Raw genomic sequence first — 10,379 nt, 5'->3', positions numbered from 1 at the left:
TATTCAGGTCAACGGAGAGAGCACCTACTGGCTATTTACATTTCCACAAGAAAACAACAGACAACTTACAGCTATCTATAAATATAGTGAAGGACATCTGAAATGACTAGAAACCAGGTAATCAATCTGCCTCACTGGCACAAATTTAGTGAGCAAATTCTCACAGGGTGTGTTGTCTCTGCAGGATTTTATATGTTCTTCTCACCGTCTGGCTGAATTACACTCCTATACAAGAAGTAAATCTCCCTTTAAATGCACAACAAAAATCAAATGATTTAGAATTTTGAGTAAAAGTGTGACACTTGCCATACAAAGTATGGTGAACAAACACATTGAGTTTATTTTGTTTTTAGATTTCATATATACTGTATCCAGATAGCCCAACATTTTGATGTGGGTTAGGGAATTCCATAAAACTTACTTATTTGCATTTATTTAAAATTCTGTTTTATTTAAATTTTCTTTAAAATTTAAGTTTTGTATTAAGATAATTGTAGAGTCACATGCAATTGTGAGAAATAATACGGAGGTGTCTCCTGTCATATTGTCCTAGTTTTCATCAGTGGTAACATTTTGCAAAGCTATATCATAACCAGGATTTTGACATTGATATAATGCATTGATATTATTCAGATTGCCAGTTTTATCCATATTCGTGTGTGTGTGTATTCAGTTCTATGTAATTTTATTGCCTGTTTAGGTTCACGTATCTACCACTACAGTAAAGATATTGAACTGTTCCAACATCGCAAGGATCCCTTCTCTTGCTTTTTTAGAGCTACCTTCAGCTCTCTCCTGCTTTACCTCATATCTAACCACTGATATGCCCTCCATTTCTAAAATGTTATCACTTTGTTGTTGTTCAGTCACTAAGTCATGTCCAGCTCTTTGCAACCCCATGGATGCAGGCACCCCAAGCACGTCCATCACCAACTCCTGGAGCTTACTGAAACTCATGTCCATTTAGTCCATTATGCTATCCAACCATCTCATCCTCTGTCTCCCTCTTTTCCTTTTGTCTTCAATCTTTCCCAGCATTAGGGTCTTTTCCAGTGAGTTGGCTTTTCACATCAGGTGGCCAAAGTATTGTAGCTTCAGCTTCAGCATCAGTCCTTCCAGTGAGTATTCAGGGTTGATCTCCTTTATGATTGACTGGTTTGATCTTGCTGTTCAAGGGACTCTCAAGACTCCTCCAGCAACACAATTCAAAAGCATCAATTCTTTGGCACTCAGACTTCCTTATGGTCCAGCTCTCACATCCGTACATAATTATTGGAAAGACCATAGTTTTGCCTATATGGACCTTTGTCAGCAAAGTGATGTCTTTGCTTTTTAGTATGCTGTCTAGGTTTGTCATAGCTTTCCTTCCAAGGAACAATCATCTTCTAATTTCATGGCTGCAGTCACCATCTGCAGTGATTTTGGAGCCCAAGAAGAGAAAATCTGTCACTGCTTCCTCTTTTCCCCCTTCTATTTGCCATGAAGTGATGGGACTGGATGCCATGATCTTAGTTTTTTGAATGCTGAGTATCAAGTCAGCTTTTTCACTCTCCTCTTTCATCCTCATCAAGAGGTTCTTTAGTTCCTCTTTGCTTTCTGCCATTAGAGTAATATCATCTGTGTATCTGAGGTTGTTGATATTTCTCCTGGCAATCTTGATTCCTGCTTGTAACTCATCACTTTAAAACGTATTATAAAAAGGAATCATATGCTATGTAACCTTTAGGGATGGACTTATTTCACTCACTGCAAACATCTGAAGATTTTTCCCAAGTTTGTTGTGTATATCAATAGTTTTTTTTCCCCCCACTGCTGAGTAGCATTCCACTATATGGATATACCAAAGTTTATTTGCCTGTTGAAAGTATATAGACTGGTTTTAGTTTTTAACTATTATGAATAATGCTAGTATGAGTACTCAGTTATTGTGTAGCATAGTTTGCATTTCTCTAGGACGGATGCCTATGAGTACAATTGGTTGGTCATATTTGGACATGACTGAAGTGACTTAGCGTGCATGCATGCATGGTAGTTACATATTGAGTTAGTAAGAAAATGCCAAACTGCTCTCCAGAGTAGCTGTACTATTTTGCATTCCCACCAGAAATCTATAATTCAGATGATTCATTTGAATGATTCATTTGATTCAAATGATACAATGATTCATTTGCTCTACATTTTCACCAGCATTTTTGTGTTGCCGTTATTTTTATTTTAGAAGGTAATCTCTTATCAACCAGCCCACCAGCATATACACATAACATCTTCCTGATACGGTTATATTATAATTTTATTTGGATCAGTATTCTGCTTTTATTATTATTACATCTCAATAAATAATAATCACATTTAAGTCAAGTAACATTTTGATTTTCATGCAAAGCTTTACATTTTTACAAGTAATTGAACTTTTAATGTTTTTATTTTGCTTCTATTTGTTCTTCACTAATAATGTATCCCCCCACACCTCCTTCAGTTGTTTAAATAATTTCTCAGCACATTCAAATTCGTCAAACACTCCATTTATTCAGTCTTTTTAGAGACATCTGTTGTCTTCTGGCCTTCAATCTTCATTGGTTGCTTACTAGGTCTGTTGCATAGCTGTCATCTCCCTGAGGTGTTCCATCACCACTCTCTTAAGTTGGATGCTCTGTTTCCTGAACACTGTTTTTGTTTTTTTTTTTCCCGCTTGGCTTCATTTGAGTAGAACATAATTTCTCAGTTTCCTGGGAAAATGGCCTGTGAGGTAAAGTTTTAAGGCCTCAATTTTCAGAAAATACTATCAATTTACCCACGCATTTAATCAGTAGTTTAATTTCAGATATAATATCCCTTGTATCTTGAAGCTATTGCTGCAGCATTTTCTAGGAGCCAGTATTCTGCTGAAGAAGACCAAAGCCGTTTTGATTTCTTGTTCTTTGCATGCATACCTCCCCTTCCTCCACACCTTTAGAAACTCTTGGAATTTTCTCCTTAATCCTTTTCTTTGAAATTTCCACATCTTTACCTTGTCATAGATATGTTTGGATCCATGGTAGTGAGAAATAATGAGACCTTTCAATCAGGAAAATCATATCTTTAAATTCTAGAAAACTGTGTTGAATATGCTTTTGATTACGGACTTTTTTTAGTTTGCTTTTCCTTTTTTGGAACACCTATTATGTGGCTATTGGACATATTAAAAGTGAAAGTGAAAGTCACTCAGTCGTGTCCACCTCTTTGTGACCTAATGACCTATACAGTCCATAGAATTCTCCAGGCCAGAATACTGGAGTGGGTAGCCTATCCCTTCTCCAGGGGATCTTCCTGACCCAGGAATCAAACCAGGGTCTCCTGCCTTGCAGGTGGATTCTTTACCAACTGAGCTATCAGGGATGTCGTCTAATCTTTTTTCTGTTTTTTTTTCTTCCTTTTTTTCCATCCCTTAGGCTTCTAAAAGTATCTTCTAGATTAAGATTAATTAATTAAAGATTAGCAAACTGTGACCCATAAGATAGCCTCCCATTTTTCTACATAAAGTTTTATGGGAACCCAGCCACATTCATGGGATTCCCTTGTAGCTCAGTTGGTAAAGAATTTGCCTGCAATGTAGGTAGACCTGGGTTCAGTTCCTGGGTCAGGAAGATCCCCTGGAGAAGAAAATGGCAACCCACTCCAGTATTCTTGCCTGGGAAATCCCATGGACAGAGGAGCCTGGTGGGCTACAGTCCATAGGGTCACAAAGAGTTGGACACAACTTAGCGACTAAACCACCAGCCACATCCATTCTGTTATAACTGCACAGTTGAGTTGCAACAGAGACAATATACCTCACAGGCCTAAAATATGTAATATCTGATCATTTAATGCAAAGTTTATTGACATCTTTTATAAGAGATTTATTTTTTCAAATTTGTCTTCCAAATTTTCTATTGAATTTCTCATATATATGTTCATATTTTCAACTTCCATTAATTCTATTTATAACATCCTGTTCTTAATTCATGGCTATAATATTTTCTGTTATCTTTCTAAAGATATTAATATTCTTTTCTCTGTTCTTAAAATTTTATCATCCAATATGGCCTTTCTTTCCTTTAAGTTGTTTATGCCTTATGTCTTTGGTGTTTGTAATGTCAGCATTTTTAAAATTATGATAGGACAGTCTTGACCACTTGCTCATATTTAAGAGTGAGACATTAAAATGCAATTTCTGTACACATAGATGAATTTTGTAAATTGTGGGCTTTCCAGAACCACAAGCTAGTAAGATTATTTTCTTAGGGAAATGCTGTATGCAAAGGCAATGCACAATGGCAGTATTTTCCTTTGGAGTAGTCAGATTCTTTCTGTCTTTTATAAGCTTGCTGATACTATATCCAAATGAAGTAAGAGGGCTGAGAGATTATAACAGTCGTTTTAGTACGGTACTCTGCCCTCAACAGTGTCTGGTGTCTCTCAATTGGAAAGTCTCTGTTTTATACTCCTCTGGAAATAAATATGCAATCTTATGCCTGAATAGGGGTTAGGGTCAATAGATCTAAGTCTTGTAAATCCCTAGATTTAGACAAGTTCATAGATAATATTTTGTTGGCCTGTTTTATTTTACCAAAATTTTGTTAAATAATTTTCTACAATGTTAACATTTTTCAAAGTATGTTATCCAGGTTTTAAAATTATAGTTTGTTAAATCTGAGTGATGCTACTACCATTACCCTTTTAAACCAGGACACATTCAATTCTAAGTATCAGAAAATTCAATGCAAGCAAAATTCAACAAATGACATTATTGACTAAAGTAACTAAAAGTCCAGCTACAACGTAGACCTAATTTTTATTTGATTCAGTTGATCATAGGTTGCAATAAATATGTGTAACTTATTTCAGTCCCAACTTCATGATGCCAAATGCATCTTTAGAATGCCTTTCTTCTTGGTGGCAAAATAGCTAGAGCAGTCATCACATCCACCCACCACACCATCCAAAAGGGAAGAACAGTGATCCCTTCCGGTAATCCTTTCAAAAAATAGCATAGACATTTTATTTTAAGAGGCCTTCAGCAAACCACTGATTGAAACATAATAAATCAAATAGAGTGCTGAACCAATCTTGTCAACTAGGAGACTATCACAGATTAATTGACTTTCCTTATTAACTATCTTTAACTATCTTTAACTATCCTTAAATAACTATTTAACTTATTTAACTATTAATTTGACTTTCCTAATTAACTATCCTTTCCTTTGAAAGGATACCTGAATCAGTCACTTTGGCACAAAAGTGGGATAATCCTGATCGACTTTCACCCGTCACTGCTTGCTCCTAGAGCTTTGGATATATTCAATCCCTTCCAAACCATGTGATTTTTACACAATGGCACAGTGGGGTAGAAGGAAATGTGAATTTGGGAGAGACAGTATTCACTTCCCTCCCCATCTTTCTCCAAATCAACAATTATAGATGAACATTTTAATACCTCTTAGGCAATAATTGATAGGCTAAGTAGTTAGAAAGTTGGTAGGAATAAAGAAGCCCTGAGGAATGCTATCAGCCAATTTGTACTAATTGACATTTATAGAACTCTCTACCCAACAACAGCAAACTGCTCATTTTTTTTCATGTGCACCTGATATGTTTACCAAGATATGTCATAGCATGGGTCATAAAACAAGTTTTATTCAATTTAAAGGATTCTATTCATACAAAGTATGTCCTCTGATCACAATGAAATTAAATTAGAAATAAAAACAAAAGTATGAAAAATCTCAAAATATTTGAAAACTAATATACATAATCCATGTATCAAAAGAGAAATTAGAAAGTATTTTGACCTTTATGGAAATTAAAAAAAGAATGTATTATACTTGTGTGATGCAGTTAAAGCCATGTTTAGTGAGAAAATTATATAAAATGTTAAATTCCTATATTAGAAAATGTCTCAAAGCAATGTCTTCAGTTTATTTTTTAAAAAACTAGATAAAGAAAAGCTAATAATCATAAAGTAAGCAGAAGAAAGAAAATAATATCAGAACAGAAATCAATGATGTTTAAAACAAAAAAAAAAAGAGAAAATCAGTAAAATTGAAAGCTGGTTATTTGAGATGCTCAATAAAAATAATAAATTTGTATTCAGGCTGATCACAAAAATAGAAAAGACACAAATTTCCAGTGTCAAGAATGAGAGAGGTAGCACCACTACAAACTTTTCAGATATTAAATTGATAAGGAGTTATGATAAATAACTTTATGTTAATAAACTCAATAACTTATATGAGTCTGTAAGTTGCTGAAAGACAGAAACTACCAAAGTTCACATAAGAAGAACATCGCCTGAATAACCCTATATCTAGTAAATTAATGGAATTTATAAAGTTTTCCACAATGAAAACTGCAGGCTAACTTTACTTTCCTGGTGAATTCTGAAACATTTAAAGAAGAAATAAAATCAATATCAATAATACCAATTATGCAAAATCTTTTTCTACAAATTGAAAAGGAGGGAATATTTCTCAATTCACTGTACATGGTCAGCATTAATCTGATACCAACTATTAGAGAAAGGTACCATAAGAAAGAAATTTATAGGCCAGTATCTCTTATGAATTTACTTATTCATTCTTTAACTTTCAGGAAAACACTAATTATCTCTTCAGGGCAGCCTTTGTGATTTCTTTGACTAGTTAAATCTCAATTTATAGTCTTGTAGCAACATATATCTCTTCTTCATTAGACTTATATCAAATATATTTATTTTATGATAACATGTAATTAGAATCTTTCTCCCACACTAGACTGTAAAATTTTGCTAGGATGAGAATGTTCCTAGCGGACATTTTTTTTCACAACTGTTGAGCAGAATATCAGGCACATAGAAAGTGTTCAGTAACATTAAATATTTATTTTTTTAATTAATGAATGACACGTTGTTAATGAGATACTGTCACACTCTATTATGCATAGTGGTGATCTTGGGATGTGTGTAGAAAAGTATGAAGGTAGTGAATAAACTAGGGACATAGCTGGTTGATTACCATTTTATTAGTTGGATAATTAAATTCAGTATATTAAGTGCCTGGGATCTCTTTGGTGATATTGATTGGATATGTTTTCTGATACAAGTAACAGAAATCCATTCCAACAGGGACTTAAACAAGTGTGAGTTTTCTCACATAGCATGAACTCTGGAAGTAGTTCGTCTGCTATTTCTATTGATGCAATTTCTTTCTGCTCTCCATACTTAGTGTATTCATCTTTTTTCTTTATATTTGTTGATTCAGTGGCTGAAACATGACTATTCCATCTTCAGTCACTGTACCCCATCTTAAGGCAGGAAGGATGAGGAAGGGTGGCACCACTCAAATTTGGCCCTATCATAAGCAGAACTTTCCCAGAGGCCTCTATTCTTCTTCCAGACTTTTTCTTAAATGGTATTAACACAAAGTGGTCTCATTAGTGAAGCCTAGATACAAGGTAGACTGGAAAATTGATGATTTAAAGAATATGTTTGTCATAGTTGCATAGTCTATGACCAATCATCATTTATCTACTAGGGAACTTTATCCAAGCAACTCTTCATCTAATTTTTTTTCTTTCTTTTAGCAAAAATTTAGCAATGAAGAAGTTTGTTATTAATTAATAACTATTGGGTAAGCAAATAACAATGTTGGCTACTTTTGCTCAGGTACTGAGCGGGGTTAAATTCCAAAAGGTTTCATGACTTTCACATGGTGGGGTCATGGTAAGGGCAGACAAAATTTTATTCAAAAGTGGTGAGAAAAGGGAAGATGAATTCTTAACCAGATCTGTGTGTATAAGATAAATGACTTAGGTTACTCATGTTAAAAAATCATTTAGTAAGTATATGGTACATGCATACCTTTACTACAATATATTATCTTAGCCAGCATCAAGTAAGCCTATTGTACATCATGAACATTGGTCAAAAATTGCTTGTATTGCATTTTATGACCTCTATCTGACACAATAAGACATGACATATGTAACATGTAGTTCAAGACAGGAAAATGTAGAAAAAGGTCAATGAGATTTGAGCACTATTTCTGACCATAGTTTGGTGAGCCTGAGCTGTAGTATATTAAGACCTTAAAATATCTAAGTAGGAACAAAAGCTATTACAATCATATTGTGTGCGAGTGCACTCAGTCAAGTCCAATTCCTTGTGACCCCATGGACCATAACCCACCAGGCTCCTCTGTCCATGGGATTCTCCAGGCAAGAATACTGGAGTGGGTTGCCATTCCCTACTATAGGGAATCTTCCCAACCCAGGGATCGAACCCACATCTCCTATATCTTCTGCATTGCAGGCAGATTCTTTACCTGCTGAGCCATGGTGTTAAGTGATTGAATAGTATAATATATATTTTAATGCATAACAATGTGTATTAAGACTATATGTTGACATGTGTATTAATAATATACTTCCCTGGTGGCTCAGCTGGTAAAGAATCCGCCTGCAATGTGGGAGACCTGGGTTCGATCCCTGGGTTGGGAAGATCCCCTGGCGAAGGGAAGGGCTACCTACTCCAGTATTCTGGCCTTGAGAATTCCATAGACTGTATAGTCCATGGGGTCAAAGAGTCAGACACAACTGAGCGACTTTCACTTCACTTCACTTAAGAACATATAATACATGCATATTATAGTGTATCTATTTATAGTGTGTAAGAATATATTGATCTCTCCAACTGGTTTTATTCATAGGCTAAGTGGCTAGCTACCTACATAGCATGGTTTATGAGATTTTAATGGAATGCTCCTTTTCTACTCTGGCATAGTGGTTATCCTATAGCAAGCAGCATAATGTAATGATTATGGAGAACAAACTCTAGAGCCATACTATCCAGCTACAAATCCTGGCTTTGCTACTTACTAGCATTGTGACCTGAAGCAATGTGTTTAACCATTTTGTGCCTCAGTTTCTTCTACTGTAATGTAGGGAAAATAACAGTACTTCCATGGGGTTTTATGGGAGAATAAAATAATTATTTTTCATAAAGCCCTTAAATAAGTGTCTGATACCCAGTACCATAGAAGTATTTCTTGAATAAAATTTAAAATATCATTAAATAAATGATAGCAATTATTAAGGTATACAGTCAGTTATTTGGACCTCCTGGTTGAGTGCTTATTCCATTACCTACAAATTGGGGTCAAATTCCAATTGAAAGAGCTGGCTTTCATAGGGTGCTAGCATTAGAAAGAGATATTATTTCTTTCCCATTTATGTAGATTGCATCTGGAATATATTTATAAGTGACTTCTCAAGAACACTAATTTCCTGAACTGATTGCATCCATCTGCAGCATCTCATTAAATAAGAATTAAAAGAATGTAGTGAACTCTTGTCTATGCCCTCCCAGTACAATGGACATTTAAGTGGAATAACTCTTTCAGTCCACTGAAATCAAACTTACTAAACGTTGTATATAATCATCCTACTTATTCCCTAGATGTGAATTTAGGGTCTGAGAAGACCCCATATCTGTAGACCTTTGAGTTTATGTCTATGGCTGAAAAATTCCCTAATGGGACAGAAGAGATGAAGGGAGGGAGATCTGGGAATCTCAACAGAATCATAAGCCAAAGACATATGACATGACATACATACTGTTTTTAAAGAATAATAGAACCAAAGAAATCAATGAAAATTTATACCTAAATTATTTTAGTGCATGTGCATACACACACACACACACACACACACACACGAACCCAACTCCCAGAACACAACTATATGTTGCATGTGGAGTGGAAACTTAAGCTAGGACAATTTCCCATAAAAATATCTCTTCTCCAGCTATTTTTCAGAATTGACAAGTATACTGCCTCCTGTGCTCCCAGACAATATCTTAAGTTTCTTTTTCTAAGGTCTTGCTTCCATTCTTTTTGTCATGCTTGAGGATACTCTTCAAGACAGAACAGCTGCTGTGTCCTGTACCTACTCTGAAGACTTTAAGGAGGAACACTGCCATAGATGATATTGAAAATATTAACTCCTGGTACAGAAAGGTTACCAATCAATCAGAATGGATACAAGTTAAAGTGAACTCCCTATGGGTCCATGAAGACTGAAATTTAGTTCCAAATAAATGAATCCCTAACAGCACAAAGGAGATCCAGGCTGTGTTTTTAAACTAGACTTATAGTAACTAGGCTTATTATTAGGGAAGATTGCTTTCCTATTTTCTTCCTAAAAGAAGCCACTTTTAGGGCCCCAGGAGTCTGACCTGTTCTTTTTTCCCCCCACATGTTGTTCTTGCACTTTATTAATTTTATTCCCAAGGAATTCTGAGCATAAGAATGGAGTCACTTTTTATGAAAAAACGATATTGGTCTATGGTGATTCCATCAGGCTTTCACCTAGGGTGCTGGCTCAGT

Source organism: Cervus canadensis, chromosome X (genome assembly GCF_019320065.1).
Source record: "Cervus canadensis isolate Bull #8, Minnesota chromosome X, ASM1932006v1, whole genome shotgun sequence".
Lineage (NCBI taxonomy): Eukaryota > Metazoa > Chordata > Mammalia > Artiodactyla > Cervidae > Cervus > Cervus canadensis.
Note: the sequence above shows the minus strand (reverse complement) of the source record.